General features: G+C 30.1%; 1 long non-coding RNA gene across 1 annotated transcript in view; it reads left to right on the top strand.

Annotated features, from left to right (window-relative positions):
* The first annotated feature begins 520 nt into the window (after positions 1-520).
* The window catches only part of LOC144657558 (uncharacterized), a 29,072-nt gene continuing 14,126 nt past the window's right edge, over positions 521-15,466 (top strand). Inside the window, exon 1 of the long non-coding RNA XR_013571572.1 lies at positions 521-578. This is a non-coding gene — a long non-coding RNA (uncharacterized LOC144657558). The remainder of the gene's footprint in view (positions 579-15,466) is intronic.

Below are 15,466 nucleotides of genomic sequence, written 5' to 3'. Positions count from 1 at the left end.
ATGCGTTACTTATCTTCTTATGTTATGTTTACTTACTGATGAATGATGAGTTAGTTATCTTCCTATGTTATTGTTTATTACTGATGAATGATGCGTTACCTATCTTTCTATGTTATTGTTTATTCTACTGATGAATGATGCGTTACTTATCTTCCTATGTTATTGTTTACTCTACAGATCAATGATGCGTTACTTATCTCTTATGTTTTGTTTACTGGATACTGATGATTGATGGTAAGCTATCTTTCTATGTTATTGTTTACTTGACTGATGAATGATGCGTTAATTATCTTCCTATGTTATTGTTTGAATGATGCGTTACTTATCTTCTTATGTTATTGTTTGATGATCGTACTATTTCTTTTTTTTGTAACTCTACAGATCTTTGATGGTAAGTTATCTTCCTTATGTTATTGTTTACTGGACTGATGAATGATTCGTTATCTATCTTCTATGTTATTGTTTACTTGACTGATGAATGATGCGTTACTTATCTTCCTATGTTATTGATTACTCTAAAGATATATGATGCGTTACTTATCTTCTTATGTCATTGTTAACTCTACTGATCTTTGATGGTAAGTTATCTTGCTATGTTATTATTTTCTTGACTGATGAATGATGCGTTACTTATCTTCTTATGTTATTGTTTACTCTACTGATGAATGATGCGTTACTTAACTTCTTATATTATTGTTTGCTGTACTGATCTTTGATGGTAAGTTATCTTTCGATGTTATTGTTTACTTGACTGATGAATGATGCGTTAGTTATCTTCTTATGTTATTGTTTACTTGACTGATGAATGATGCGTTATCTATCTTCCTATGTTATTGTTTACTTAACTGATGAATGTTGCGTTACTTATCATCCTATGCTATTGTTTGAATGATGCGTTACTTATCTTCGTATGTTCTTGTTTACTCTACAGATCTATGATGCGTTACTTAATTTCTTATGTTATTGTTTGCTCTACTGATCTTGATGGTAAGTTATCTACCTATGTTATTGTTTACTTGACTGATGAATGATGCGTTACTTATCTTCTTATGGTATTGTTTACTTAACTGATGAATGATGCGTTACTTATCTTCCTATGTTATTGCTTGAATGATGCGTTTTATTTTATTGTTTTCTCTACGATCTTTAATGGTAAGTTATCCTATGTTATTGTATATTGACATGAATATGGTTACTTATCTTCCTATGTTATTGTTTGCTCTACTGATGAATGATGCGTTACTTATCTTGTTATGTTATTGATTACTCTACAGATCTTAATAAATGATGCGTTACTTATCTTCTTATATCATTTGTAACTCTACAGATCTTTGATGGTAAGTTATGTTCCTTTGTTATTGTTTATTTGACTGATGAATGATGCGTTATCTATCTTCCTATGTTATTGTTTACTTGACTGATGAATGATGCGTTAGTTATCTTCCTATGGTATTTTACTCTATTGTATGAATGATGAGTTACTTATCGTCTTATGTTCTTGTTTACTCTACAGATCAATGATGCGTTACTTAACTTCTTATGTTATTGTTTGCTCTACTGATCTTTGATGGTAAGTTATCTTTCTATGTTATTATTTACTTGACTGATGAATGATGCGTTACTATTTTCCTATGTTATTGTTTACTCGACTGATGAATGATGCGTTACTTATCTTCCTATGTTATTGTTTGAATGATTGTTACTTATCTTCTTATGTTCTTGTTTACTCTACTGATCTATGATGCGTTGCTTAACTTCTTATGTTATTTTTTGCTCAACTGATCTTTGATGGTAAGTTATCTTCTTATGTTATTGTATACTTGACTGATGAATGATGCGTTACTTATCTTCTTATGTTATTGTTTGCTCTACTGATGAATGATGAGTTACTTATCTTCTTATGTTATTGTTTACTTGACTGATGAATGATGTGTTATCTATCTTCCTATGTTATTGTTTACTTAACTTATGATGAATGATGCGTTACTTATCTTCTTATGTTCTTGTTTACTCTACAGATCTATGATGCGTTACTTAATTTCTTATGTTTTGTTTGCTGGACGTACTGATCTTTGATGGTAAGCTATCTTTCTATGTTATTGTTTACTTGACTGATGAATGATGCGTTAATTATCTTCCTATGTTATTGTTTGAATGATGCGTTACTTATCTTCTTGTTATTGTTTGAATGATGCGTTACTTATCTTCTTATTTCATTTGTAACTCTACAGATCTTTGATGGTAAGTTATGTTCCTTTGTTATTGTTTACTTGACTGATGAATGATTCGTTATCTATCTTCCTATGTTATTGTTTACTTGACTGATGAATGATGCGTTACTTATCTTCCTATGTTATAGATTACTCTAAAGATATATGATGCGTTACTTATCTTCTTATGACATTGTTAACTCTACACATCTTTGATGGTAAGTTATGTTGCTATGTTATTATTTTCTTGACTGATGAATAATGCGTTATTTATCTTCCTATGTTATTTTTTACTCTACTGATGAAGGATGCGTTACTTAACTTCTTATATTATTGTTTGCTGTACTCATCTTTGATGGTAAGTTATCTTTCGATGTTATTGTTTACTTGACTGATGAATGATGCGTTATTTATCTTCTTATGTTTTGTTTACTTGACTGATGAATGATGCGTTATCTATCTTCCTATGTTATTGTTTACTTAACTGCTGAATGATTCGTTACTTATCATCCTATGCTATTGTTTGAATGATGCGTTACTTATCTTCGTATGTTCTTGTTTACTCTACAGATCTATGATGCGTTACTTAATTTCTTATGTTATTGTTTGCTCTACTGATCTTGATGGTAATTTATCTACCTATGTTATTGTTTACTTGACTGATGAATGATGCGTTACTTATCTTCTTATGGTATTGTTTACTTAACTGATGAATGATGTGTTACTTATCTTTCTATGTTATTGCTTGAATGATGCGTTACTTATCTTCCTATGTTATTGTTTGAATGATGCGTTACTTATCTTGTTATGTTCTTGTTTACTCTACAGATCTTTTATGATGCGTTACTTATCTTCTTATTTATTGTTACTCTACAGATCTTTGATGGTAAGTTATCTTCCTATGTTATTGTTTATTTGACTGATGAATGATGCGTTATTATCTTCCTATGTTATTGTTTACTTGACTGATGAATGATGCGTTACTTATCTTCCTATGGTATTTATTGTTATGAATGATGAGTTACTTATCGTCTTATGTTCTTGTTTACTCTACAGATCTATGATGCGTTACTTAACTTCTTATGTTATTGTTTGCTTCTACTGATCTTGATGGTAAGTTATCTTTCTATGTTATTGTTTACTTGACTGATGAATGATGCGTTATCTATCTTCCTATGTTATTGTTTACTTGACTGATGAATGATGCGTTACTTATCTTCCTATGTTATTGTTTGAATGATGTGTTACTTATCTCTTATTTCTTTTTACTCTAAATCTTATGCGTTGCTTAACTTCTTATGTTATTTTTTGCTGTACTGATCTTTGATGGTAAGTTATCTTCTTATGTTATTGTTTACTTGACTGATGAATGATGCGTTACTTATCTTCTTATGTTATTGTTTGCTCTACTGATCTTGATGGTTACTTATCTTCTTATGTTATTGTTTACTTGACTGTGTTGATGGTTATTATCTTCTTATGTTATTGTTTACTTAACTTATGATGAATGATGCGTTACTTATCTTCTTATGTTCTTGTTTACTCTACAGATCTATGATGCGTTACTTATTTCTTATGTTTTGTTTGCTACGTACTGATCTTTGATGGTTACTATCTTTCTATGTTATTGTTTACTTGACTGATGTATGATGCGTGATTATCTTCTTATGTTATTGTTTTGATTTGATGCGTTACTTATCTTCTTTTTATTTTTGATGATGCGTTACTTATCTTCTTATTTCATTTTTACTCTACTGATGTTTGATGGTTAGTTATCTTCCTTTGTTATTGTTTACTTGACTGATAATGATTCGTTATCTATCTTCCTATGTTATTGTTTACTTGACTGATGAATGATGCGTTACTTATCTTCCTATGTTATTGATTACTCTACAGATATATGATGCGTTACTTATTTTCTTATGACATTGTTAACTCTACACATCTTTGATGGTAAGTTATGTTGCTATGTTATTATTTTCTTACTGATGAATAATGCGTTACTTATCTTCTTATGTTATTTTTACTCTACTGATGTATGATGCGTTACTTATCTTCTTATATTATTGTTTGCTGTACTCATCTTTGATGGTAAGTTATCTTTTGATTTATTGTTTACTTGACTGATAATGATGCGTTAGTTATCTTCTTATGTTTTGTTTACTTGACTGATGAATGATGCGTTATCTATCTTCCTATGTTATTGTTTACTTAACTGCTGAATGATTCGTTACTTATCTTCCTATGCTATTGTTTGAATGATGCGTTACTTATCTTCGTATGTTCTTGTTTACTCTACAGATCTATGATGCGTTACTTAACTTCTTATGTTATTGTTTGCTCTACTGATCTTGATGGTAATTTATCTTCCTATGTTATTGTTTACTTGACTGATGAATGATGCGTTACTTATCTTCTTATGGTATTGTTTACTTAACTGATGAATGATGTGTTACTTATCTTCTTATGTTCTTGCTTACTCTACAGATCTATGATGCGTTACTTAACTTCTTATGTTATTGTTTGCTGTACTGATCTTTGATGGTAAGTTATCTTCTTATGTTATTGTTGACTTGATTGATGAATGATGCGTTACTTATCTTCTTATGTTATTGTTTACTTACTGATGAATGATGCGTTAATTATCTTCCTATGTTATTGTTTGAATGATGCGTTACCTATCTTGTTATGTTCTTGTTTACTCTACAGATCTATGATGCGTTCCTTAACTTCTTATGTTATTGCTTGCTGTACTGATCTTTGATGGTAAGCTATCTTTCTATGTTATTGTTTACTTGACTGATGAATGATGCGTTACTTATCTTCCTATGTTATTGCTTACTTCACTGATGAATGATGCGTTACTTATCTTCCTATGTTATTGCTTGAATGATGCGTTACTTACACTTCTTATGTTATTGTTTGCTGTACTGATCTTTGATGGTAAGTTATATTCTTATGTTATTGTATACTTGACTCATGATTAATGCGTTACTTATCTTCTAAGGTTATTGTTTGCTCTACTGATCTTGATGGTAATTTATCTTCCTATGTTATTGTTTACTTAACTGATGAATGATGCGTTACTTATCTTCTTATATTATTTTTTACTCTACAGATCTATGATGCGTTACTTAATTTCTTATGTTGTTGTTTGCTCTACGCTACTGATCTTTTATGGTAAGCTATCTTTCTATGTTATTGTTTACTTGACTGATGAATGATGCGTTATCTATCTTGATATGTTATTGTTTACTTAACTGATGAATGATGCGTTACTTATCTTCCTATATTATCGTTTGAATGATGCGTTACTCATCGTCTTATGTTCTCGTTTACTCTACAGATTTATGATGCGTTACTTAACTTCTTATATTATTGTTTGCTTTACTGATCTTTGCTGGTAAGTTATCTTCTTATGTTATTGTTTACTTGACTGATGAATGATGCGTTACTTATCTTCTTATGTTATTGTTTGCTCTACTGATCTTGATGGTAATTTATCTTCCTATGTTATTGTTTGCTGTACTGATCTTTGATGGTAAGTTATCTTCTTATGTTATTGTTTACTTGACTGATGAATGATGCGTTACTTATCTTCTTATGTTATTGTTTACTTGACTGATGAATGATGCGTTGTCTATCTTCCTATGTTATTGTTTACTTAACTGATGAATGATGCGTTACTTATCTTCCTATGTTATTGTTTGAATGATGCGTTACTTATCTTCTTATGTTCTTGTTTACTCTACAGATCTATGACGCGTTACTTAACTTCTTATGTTATTGTTTGCTGTACTGATCTTTGATGGTAAGTGATGTTCTTATGTTATTGTATACTTGACTGATGAATGATGGGTTACTTATCTTCCTATGTTATTGTTTACTCTACTGATGAATAATGCGTTACTTATCTCCTTATGTAATTGTTTACTCTACAGATCTATGATGCGCTACTTATCTTCTTATGTTATTGTTTACTCTACAGATCTATGATGCGTTACTTATCTTCTTATTTCATTGTTAACTCTACAGATCTTTGATGGTAAGTTATGTTCCTTTGTTATTTTTTACTTGACCGATGAATAATGCGTTACTTATCTTCCTATGTTATTGTTTACTCTACTGATGAATGATGCGTTACTTATCTTGCTATGTTATTGTTTGAATGATGCGTTACTTATCTTGTTATGTTCTTGTTTACTCAACAGATCTATGATGCGTTACTTAACTTCTTATGTCATTGTTTGCTGTACTGATCTTTGATGGTAATTCATCTTCTTATGTTATTGTTTACTTGACTGATGAATGATGCGTTACTTATCTTCTTATATTATTGTTTGCTCTACTGATCTTGATGGTAATTTATCTTCCTATGTTATTGTTTGCTGTACTGATCTTTGATGGTAAGTTATCTTCTTATGTTATTGTTTACTTGACTGATGAATGATGCGTTACTTATCTTCTTATGTTATTGTTTACTTGACTGATGAATGATGCGTTCTCTATCTTCCTATGTTATTGTTTACTTAACTGATGAATGATGCGTTACTTATCTTCCTATGTTATTGTTTGAATGATGCGTTACTTATCTTCTTATGTTCTTGTTTACTCTACAGATCTATGACGCGTTACTTAACTTCTTATGTTATTGTTTGCTGTACTGATCTTTGATGGTAAGTGATGTTCTTATGTTATTGTATACTTGACTGATGAATGATGCGTTACTTATCTTCCTATGTTATTGTTTACTCTACTGATGAATAATGCGTTACTTATCTCCTTATGTAATTGTTTACTCTACAGATCTATGATGCGCTACTTATCTTCTTATGTTATTGTTTACTCTACAGATCTATGATGCGTTACTTATCTTCTTATTTCATTGTTAACTCTACAGATCTTTGATGGTAAGTTATGTTCCTTTGTTATTGTTTACTTGACTGATGAATTATGCGTTATCTATCTTCCTATGTTATTGTTTACTTGACTGATGAATAATGCGTTATTTATCTCCCTATGTTATTGTTTACTCTACTGATGAATGATGCGTTACTTATCTTCCTATGTAATTGTTTACTCTACTGATGAATTATGCGTTACTTATCTTCCTATGTGATTGTTTACTCTACAGATCTATGATGCGTTACTTATCTTCTTATGTCATTGTTTACTTAACTCTACAGATCTTTGATGGTAAGTTATCTTCTTTTGCTATTGTTTTCTTGACTGATGAATAATGCGTTACTTATTTTCTTATGTTATTGTTTACTCTACTGATGAATGATGCGTTACATATCTTCTTATGTTATTGTTTACTTGACTGATGAATGATGCGTTATCTATCTTCCTATATTTATTGTTTACTTAACTAATGAATGATGCGTTACTTATCTTCCTATGTTATTGCTTGAATGATGCGTTACATATCTTCTTATGTTATTGTTTACTTGACTGATAAATGATACATTATCTATTTTCCTATGTTATTGTTTACTTAACTGATGAATGATGCGTTACTTATCTTCCTATGTTATTGTTTTAATGATGCGTTACTTATTTTCCTATGTTATTGTTTGAATGATGCGTTACTTATCGTCTTATTTTCTCGTTTACTCTACAGATTTATGATGCGTTACTTAACTTCTTATGTTATTGTTTGCTGTACTGATCTTTGATGGTAAGTTATCTTCTTATGTTATTGTTTACTTGACTGATCATTGATGCGTTACTTATCTCCTTATGTTATAGTTTACTTGACTGATGAATGATGCGTTAATTATCTTCCTATGTTATTGTTTAAATGATGCGTTACTTACCTTTCAATGTTATTGTTTATTCTACTGATGAATGATGCGTTACTTATCTTCCTATGTTATTGTTTACGCTACTGATGAATGATGCGTTACTTATCTACTTATGTTATTGTTTACTTGACTGATGAATGATGCGTTATCTATCTTCCTATGTTATTGTTTACTTAACTGATGAATAATGCGTTACTTATCTTCCTATGTTATTGTTTGAATGATGCGTTACTTATCTTCTTATGTTCTTGTTTACTCTACAGATCTATGATGCGTTACTTAACTTCTTATGTTATTGTTTGCTGTACTGATCTTTAATGGTAAGTTATCTTCTTATGTTATTGTTTACTGGACTGATGAATGATGCGTTACTTATCTTCTTATGTTATTGTTTACTCTACAGATCTATGACGCGTTACTTAATTTCTTATGTTGTTGTTTGCTTTACTGATCTTTGATGGTAAGCTATCTTTCTATGTTATTGTTTACTTTACTGATGAATGATGCGTTACTTATCTTCTTATGTTCTTGTTTACTTGACTGATGAATGATGCGTTACTTATCTTCTTATGTTATTGTTTACTCTACAGATCTATGACGCGTTACTTAATTTCTTATGTTGTTGTTTGCTGTACTGATCTTTGATGGTAAGCTATCTTTCTATGTTATTGCTTACTTGACTGATGAATGATGCGTTACTTATCTTCCTATGTTATTGTTTACTTGACTGATGAATGATGTGTTACTTATCTTCCTATGCTATTGTTTGAATGATGCGTTACTTATCTTCTTATGTTCTTGTTTACTCTACAGATCTATGATGCGTTACTTAACTTCTTATGTTATTGTTTGCTCTACTGATCTTTAATGGTAAGTTATCTTCTTATGTTATTGTTTACTTGACTGATGAATGATGCGTTACTTATCTTCCTATGTTATTGTTTACTTGACTGATGAATGATGCGTTACTTATCTTCCTATGCTATTGTTTGCATGATGCGTTCCTTAACTTCTTATGTTATTGTTTGCTCTACTGATCTTTAATGGTAAGTTATCTTCTTATGTTATTGTATACTTGACTGATGAATCATGCGTTACTTATCTTCTTATGTTATTGTTTGCTCTACTGATGAATGATGCGTTACTTATCTTCCTATGTTATTGATTACTCTACAGATCTATGACGCGTTACTTATCTTTTTATAACATTGTTAACTCCACACATCTTTGATGGTAAGTTATGTTCCTATGTTATGGTTTACTTGACTGATGAATAATGCGTTATTTATCTTCTATGTTATTGATTACTCTACTGATGAATGATGTGTTACTTATCTTCCTATGTTATTGTTTACTCTACTGATGAATGATGCGTTACTTATCTTCCTATGTTATTGTTTACTCCACAGATCAATAATGCGTTACTTATCTTCTTATGTCATTGTTAACTCTACAGATCTTTGATGGTAAGTTATCTCCTTATGTTATTGTTTACTTGACTGATGAATGATGCGTTACTGATTTTCCCATGTTAATGTTTACTCTACTGATGAATGATGAGTTACTTACTGCGTTGCTTAACTTCTTATGTTATTTTTTGCTGAACTGATCTTTGATGGTAAGTTATCTTCTTATGTTATTGTATACTTGACTGATGAATGATGCGTTACTTATCTTCTTATGTTATTGTTTGCTCTACTGATCTTGATGGTAAGTTATCTTCTTATGTTATTGTTTACTTGACTGATGAATGATGCGTTACTGATTTTCCCATGTTAATGTTTACTCTACTGATGAATGATGAGTTAGTTATCTTCTTATGTTATTGTTTACTTGACTGATGAATGATGTGTTATCTATCTTCCTATGTTATTGTTTACTTAACTTATGATGAATGATGCGTTACTTATCATCTTATGTTCTTGTTTACTCTACAGATCTATGATGCGTTACTTAATTTCTTATGTTTTGTTTGCTGGACGTACTGATCTTTGATGGTAAGCTATCTTTCTATGTTATTGTTTACTTGACTGATGCATGATGCGTTAATTATCTTCCTATGTTATTGTTTGAATGATGCGTTACTTATCTTCTTATGTTATTGTTTGAATGATGCGTTACTTATCGTCTTATTTCATTTGTAACTCTACAGATCTTTGATGGTAAGTTATGTTCCTTTGTTATTGTTTACTTGACTGATGAATGATTCGTTATCTATCTTCCTATGTTATTGTTTACTTGACTGATGAATGATGCGTTACTTATCTTCCTATGTTATAGATTACTCTAAAGATATATGATGCGTTACTTAAGTCTTCTTATGACATTGTTAACTGTACACATCTTTGATGGTAAGTTATGTTGCTATGTTATTATTTTCTTGACTGATGAATAATGCGTTATTTATCTTCCTATGTTATTTTTTACTCTACTGATGAATGATGCGTTACTTATTTTTAAGACTTCTTATATTATTGTTTGCTGTACTCATCTTTGATGGTAAGTTATCTTTCGATGTTATTGTTTACTTGACTGATGAATGATGCGTTATTTATCTTCTTATGTTATTGTTTACTTGACTGATGAATGATGCGTTATCTATCTTCCTATGTTATTGTTTACTTAACTGATGAATGTTTCGTTACTTATCATCCTATGCTATTGTTTGAATGATGCGTTACTTATCTTCGTATGTTCTTGTTTACTCTACAGATCTATGATGCGTTACTTAATTTCTTATGTTATTGTTTGCTCTACTGATCTTGATGGTAATTTATCTACCTATGTTATTGTTTACTTGACTGATGAATGATGCGTTACTTATCTTCTTATGGTATTGTTTACTTAACTGATGAATGATGTGTTACTTATCTTTCTATGTTATTGCTTGAATGATGCGTTACTTATCTTCCTATGTTATTGTTTGAAAGATGCGTTACTTATCTTGTTATGTTCTTGTTTACTCTACAGATCTTAATATAATGATGCGTTACTTATCTTCTTATTTCATTTGTAACTCTACAGATCTTTGATGGTAAGTTATGTTCCTTTGTTATTGTTTATTTGACTGATGAATGATGCGTTATCTATCTTCCTATGTTATTGTTTACTTGACTGATGAATGATGCGTTAGTTATCTTCCTATGGTATATATTGTATGAATGATGAGTTACTTATCGTCTTATGTTCTTGTTTACTCTACAGATCTATGATGCGTTACTTAACTTCTTATGTTATTGTTTGCTCTACTGATCTTGATGGTAAGTTATCTTTCTATGTTATTATTTACTTGACTGATGAATGATGCGTTATCTATATTCCTATTTTATTGTTTACTTGACTGATGAATGATGCGTTACTTATCTTCCTATGTTATTGTTTGAATGATGTGTTACTTATCTTCTTATGTTCTTGTTTACTCTACAGATCTATGATGCGTTACTTAACTTCTTATGTTATTTTTTGCTGAACTGATCTTTGATGGTAAGTCTTCTTTGTTTTTCTCCTTTCTCTCTCTGTCTTTTTTCTTGCTGGTCTTCCTTTTTCTCTGCGCTCTTTTCTTTTCTCAGTCTTGTGCTCTTTTTTTTGCTGGCTCTGTCTGGGCTTTTTTTTTTTTACTTCTGTGCGCTTCTCTTTTTTTTGTGCTTCTTCTTTTGGTGCTCTTCTTTTTTTCTTGTCTTTGTTCTGTTTTGGGTTTTTTTTTGTTTGTGGTGGGTTTGTTTTGGTTGTGTTTTTTGTTTTGGGGTGTTTTGTTTGTGGGTTTTTGTGTTTTTTTGTTGGTTTTTTTTGTTTTTTTTTTTTGATGGTGGTTTTGGGTTTTTTTGTTTGTGTTTTTTTTGTGTGTGGGTTTTGTGTGTGGTTTTTTTTTTTTATGGTTGTTTTTGGGTTTTTTTTGTTGTGTATGTTGGGTTCTTTCTATGTTATTGTTTACTTGACTGTGTGATGCGTTATTTTATTTATTGTTTATCATGTATGATGTTACTTTTTCTTTTGGGTTTTGTTTTTTTTTTTTTTTTGTTTGTTTTTTTTTTTTTTGAGTTTGGGTATTTTTTTTTGTTACTTTCTCCTTATGTTATAGTTTACTTGACTGATGAATGATGCGTTAATTATCTTCCTATGTTACTGTTTAAATGATGCGTTACTTAACTTTTAATGTTATTGTTTATTCTACTGATGAATGATGCGTTACTTATCTTCCTATGTTATTGTTTACGCTACTGATGAATGATGCGTTACTTATCTACTTATGTTATTGTTTACTTGACTGATGAATGATGCGTTATCTATCTTCCTATGTTATTGTTTACTTAACTGATGAATAATGCGTTACTTATCTTCCTATGTTATTGTTTGAATGATGCGTTACTTATCTTCTTATGTTCTTGTTTACTCTACAGATCTATGATGCGTTACTTAACTTCTTATGTTATTGTTTGCTGTACTGATCTTTAATGGTAAGTTATCTTCTTATGTTATTGTTTATTTGTTTGCTGTACTGGTCTTTGATGGTAAGCTATCTTTCTATGTTATTGTTTACTTTACTGATGAATGATGCGTTACATATCTTCTTATGTTCTTGTTTACTTGACTGATGAATGATGCGTTACTTATCTTCTTATGTTATTGTTTACTCTACAGATCTATGACGCGTTACTTAATTTCTTATGTTGTTGTTTGCTGTACTGATCTTTGATGGTAAGCTATCTTTCTATGTTATTGCTTACTTGACTGATGAATGATGCGTTACTTATCTTCCTATGTTATTGTTTACTTGACTGATGAATGATGTGTTACTCATCTTCCTATGCTATTGTTTGAATCATGCGTTACTTATCTTCTTATGTTCTTGTTTACTCTACAGATCTATGATGCGTTACTTAACTTCTTATGTTATTGTTTGCTGTATAGATCTTTAATGGTAAGTTATCTTCTCATGTTATTGTTTACTTTACTGATGAATGATGCGTTTCTTATCTTCCTATGTTATTGTTTACTTGACTGATGAATGATGCGTTACTTATCTTCCTATGCTATTGTTTGCATGATGCGTTCCTTAACTTCTTATGTTATTGTTTGCTCTACTGATGAATGATGCGTTACTTATCTTCCTATGTTATTGTTTACTTCACTGATGAATGATGCGTTACTTATCTTCCTATGTTATTGCTTGAATGAATGCGTTACTTAACTTCTTATGTTATTGTTTGCTGTACTGATCTTTGATGGTAAGTTATATTCTTATGTTATTGTATACTTGACTCATGATTAATGCGTTACTTATCTTCTAATGTTATTGTTTGCTCTACTGATCTTGATGGTAATTTATCTTCCTATGTTATTGTTTACTTAACTGAAGAATGATGCGTTACTTATCTTCTTATATTCTTTTTTACTCTACAGATCTATGATGCGTAACTTAATTTCTTATGTTGTTGTATGCTGTACGTACTGATCTTTGATGGTAAGCTATCTTTCTATGTTATTGTTTACTTGACTGATGAATGATGCGTTATCTATCTTGATATGTTATTGCTTACTTAACTGATGAATGATGCGTTACTTATCTTCCTATATTATTGTTTGAATGATGCGTTACTCATCGTCTTATGTTCTCGTTTACTCTACAGATTTATGATGCGTTACTTAACTTCTTATATTATTGTTTGCTTTACTGATCTTTGCTGGTAAGTTATCTTCTTATGTTATTGTTTACTTGACTGATGAATGATGCGTTTTTTATCTTCTTATGTTATTGTTTGCTCTACTGATCTTGATGGTAATTTATCTTCCTATGTTATTGTTTATTTGACTGATGAATGATTTGTTATCTATCTTCCTATGTAATTGTTTACTTAACTGATGAATAATGCGTTACTTATCTTCATATGTTATTGTTTACTCTACTGATGAATGATGCGTTACTTATCTTCCTATGTTATTGTTTGAATGATGCGTTACTTATCTTCTTATCTTTTTGTTTACTCTACAGATATATGATGCGTTACTTAACTTCTTATGTTATTGTTTGCTGTACTGATCTTTGAAGGTAAGTTATCTTCTTATGTTATTGTATACTTGATTGATGAATGATGAGTTACTTATCTTCTTATGTTATTGTTTGCTCTACTTATGTTGATGGTAATTTATCTTCCTATGTTATTGTTTGCTGTACTGATCTTTGATGGTAAGTTATCTTCTTATGTTATTGTTTATTTGACTGATGAATGATGCGTTACTTATCTTCTTATGTTATTGTTTACTGGACTGATGAATGATGCGTTACTTATCTTCCTATGTTATTGTTTGAATGATGCGTTACGTATCTTCTTATGTTCTTGTTTATACAGATCTATGATGCGCTACTTATCTTCTTAAGTCATTGTTTACTTAACTCTACAGATCTTTGATGGTAAGTTATCTTCTTTTGCTATTGTTTTCTTGACTGATGAATAATGCGTTACTTATCTTCCTATGTTATTGTTTACTCTACTGATGAATGATGCGTTACATATCTTCTTATGTTATTGTTTACTTGACTGATGTTATTGAATGATGCGTTATCTATCTTCCTATGTTATTGTTTACTTAACTGATGAATGATGGGTTACTTATCTTCCTATAATATTGCTTGAATGATGCGTTACTTATCTTCTTATGTTCTTGATTACTCTACAGATCTATGATGCGTTACTTAACTTCTTATGTTATTGTTTGCTGTACAGATCTTTGATGGTAAGTTATCTTCTTATGTTATTGTTTACTTGATTGATGTATGATGCGTTACTTATCTTCTTATGTTATTGTTTACTTGACTGATGAATAATGCGTTAATTATCTTCCTATGTTATTGTTTGAATGATGCGTTACTTATCTTCCTATGTTATTGTTTGAATGATGCGTTACTTATCTTGTTATGTTCTTGTTTACTCTACAGATCTTAATATAATGATGCGTTACTTATCTTCTTATTTCATTTGTAACTCTAAAGATCTTTGATGGTAAGTTATGTTCCTTTGTTATTGTTTACTTGACTGATGAATGATGCGTTATCTATCTTCCTATGTTATTGTTTACTTGACTGACGAATGATGCGTTGCTTGTCTTCCTATCTTATAGATTACTCTAAAGATCTATGATGCGTTACTTATCTTCTTATCTCATTGTTTACTGAACTCTACAGATCTTTGATGGTAAGTTATCTTCTTTTGCTATTGTTTTCTTGACTGATGAATAATGCGTTATTAATCTTCTTATGTTATTGTTTACTTTACTGATGAATGATGCGTTACTTAACTTCTTATGTTATTGTTTGCTGTACTGATCTTTGATGGTAAGTTATGTTTCGATGTTATTGTTTACTTGACTGATGAATGATGCGTTATTTATCTTCTTATGTTATTCTTTACTTGACTGATGAATGATGCGTGACTTATCTTATGTTATTGTTTA

Source organism: Oculina patagonica, chromosome 6, assembly GCF_052425735.1.
Source record: "Oculina patagonica isolate OP01 chromosome 6, crgOcupat, whole genome shotgun sequence".
NCBI classification, from domain to species: Eukaryota; Metazoa; Cnidaria; class Anthozoa; order Scleractinia; family Oculinidae; genus Oculina; species Oculina patagonica.
The sequence above is the reverse complement of the archived record's forward strand: the minus strand, read 5'-3'. Positions and strand labels throughout refer to the sequence as shown.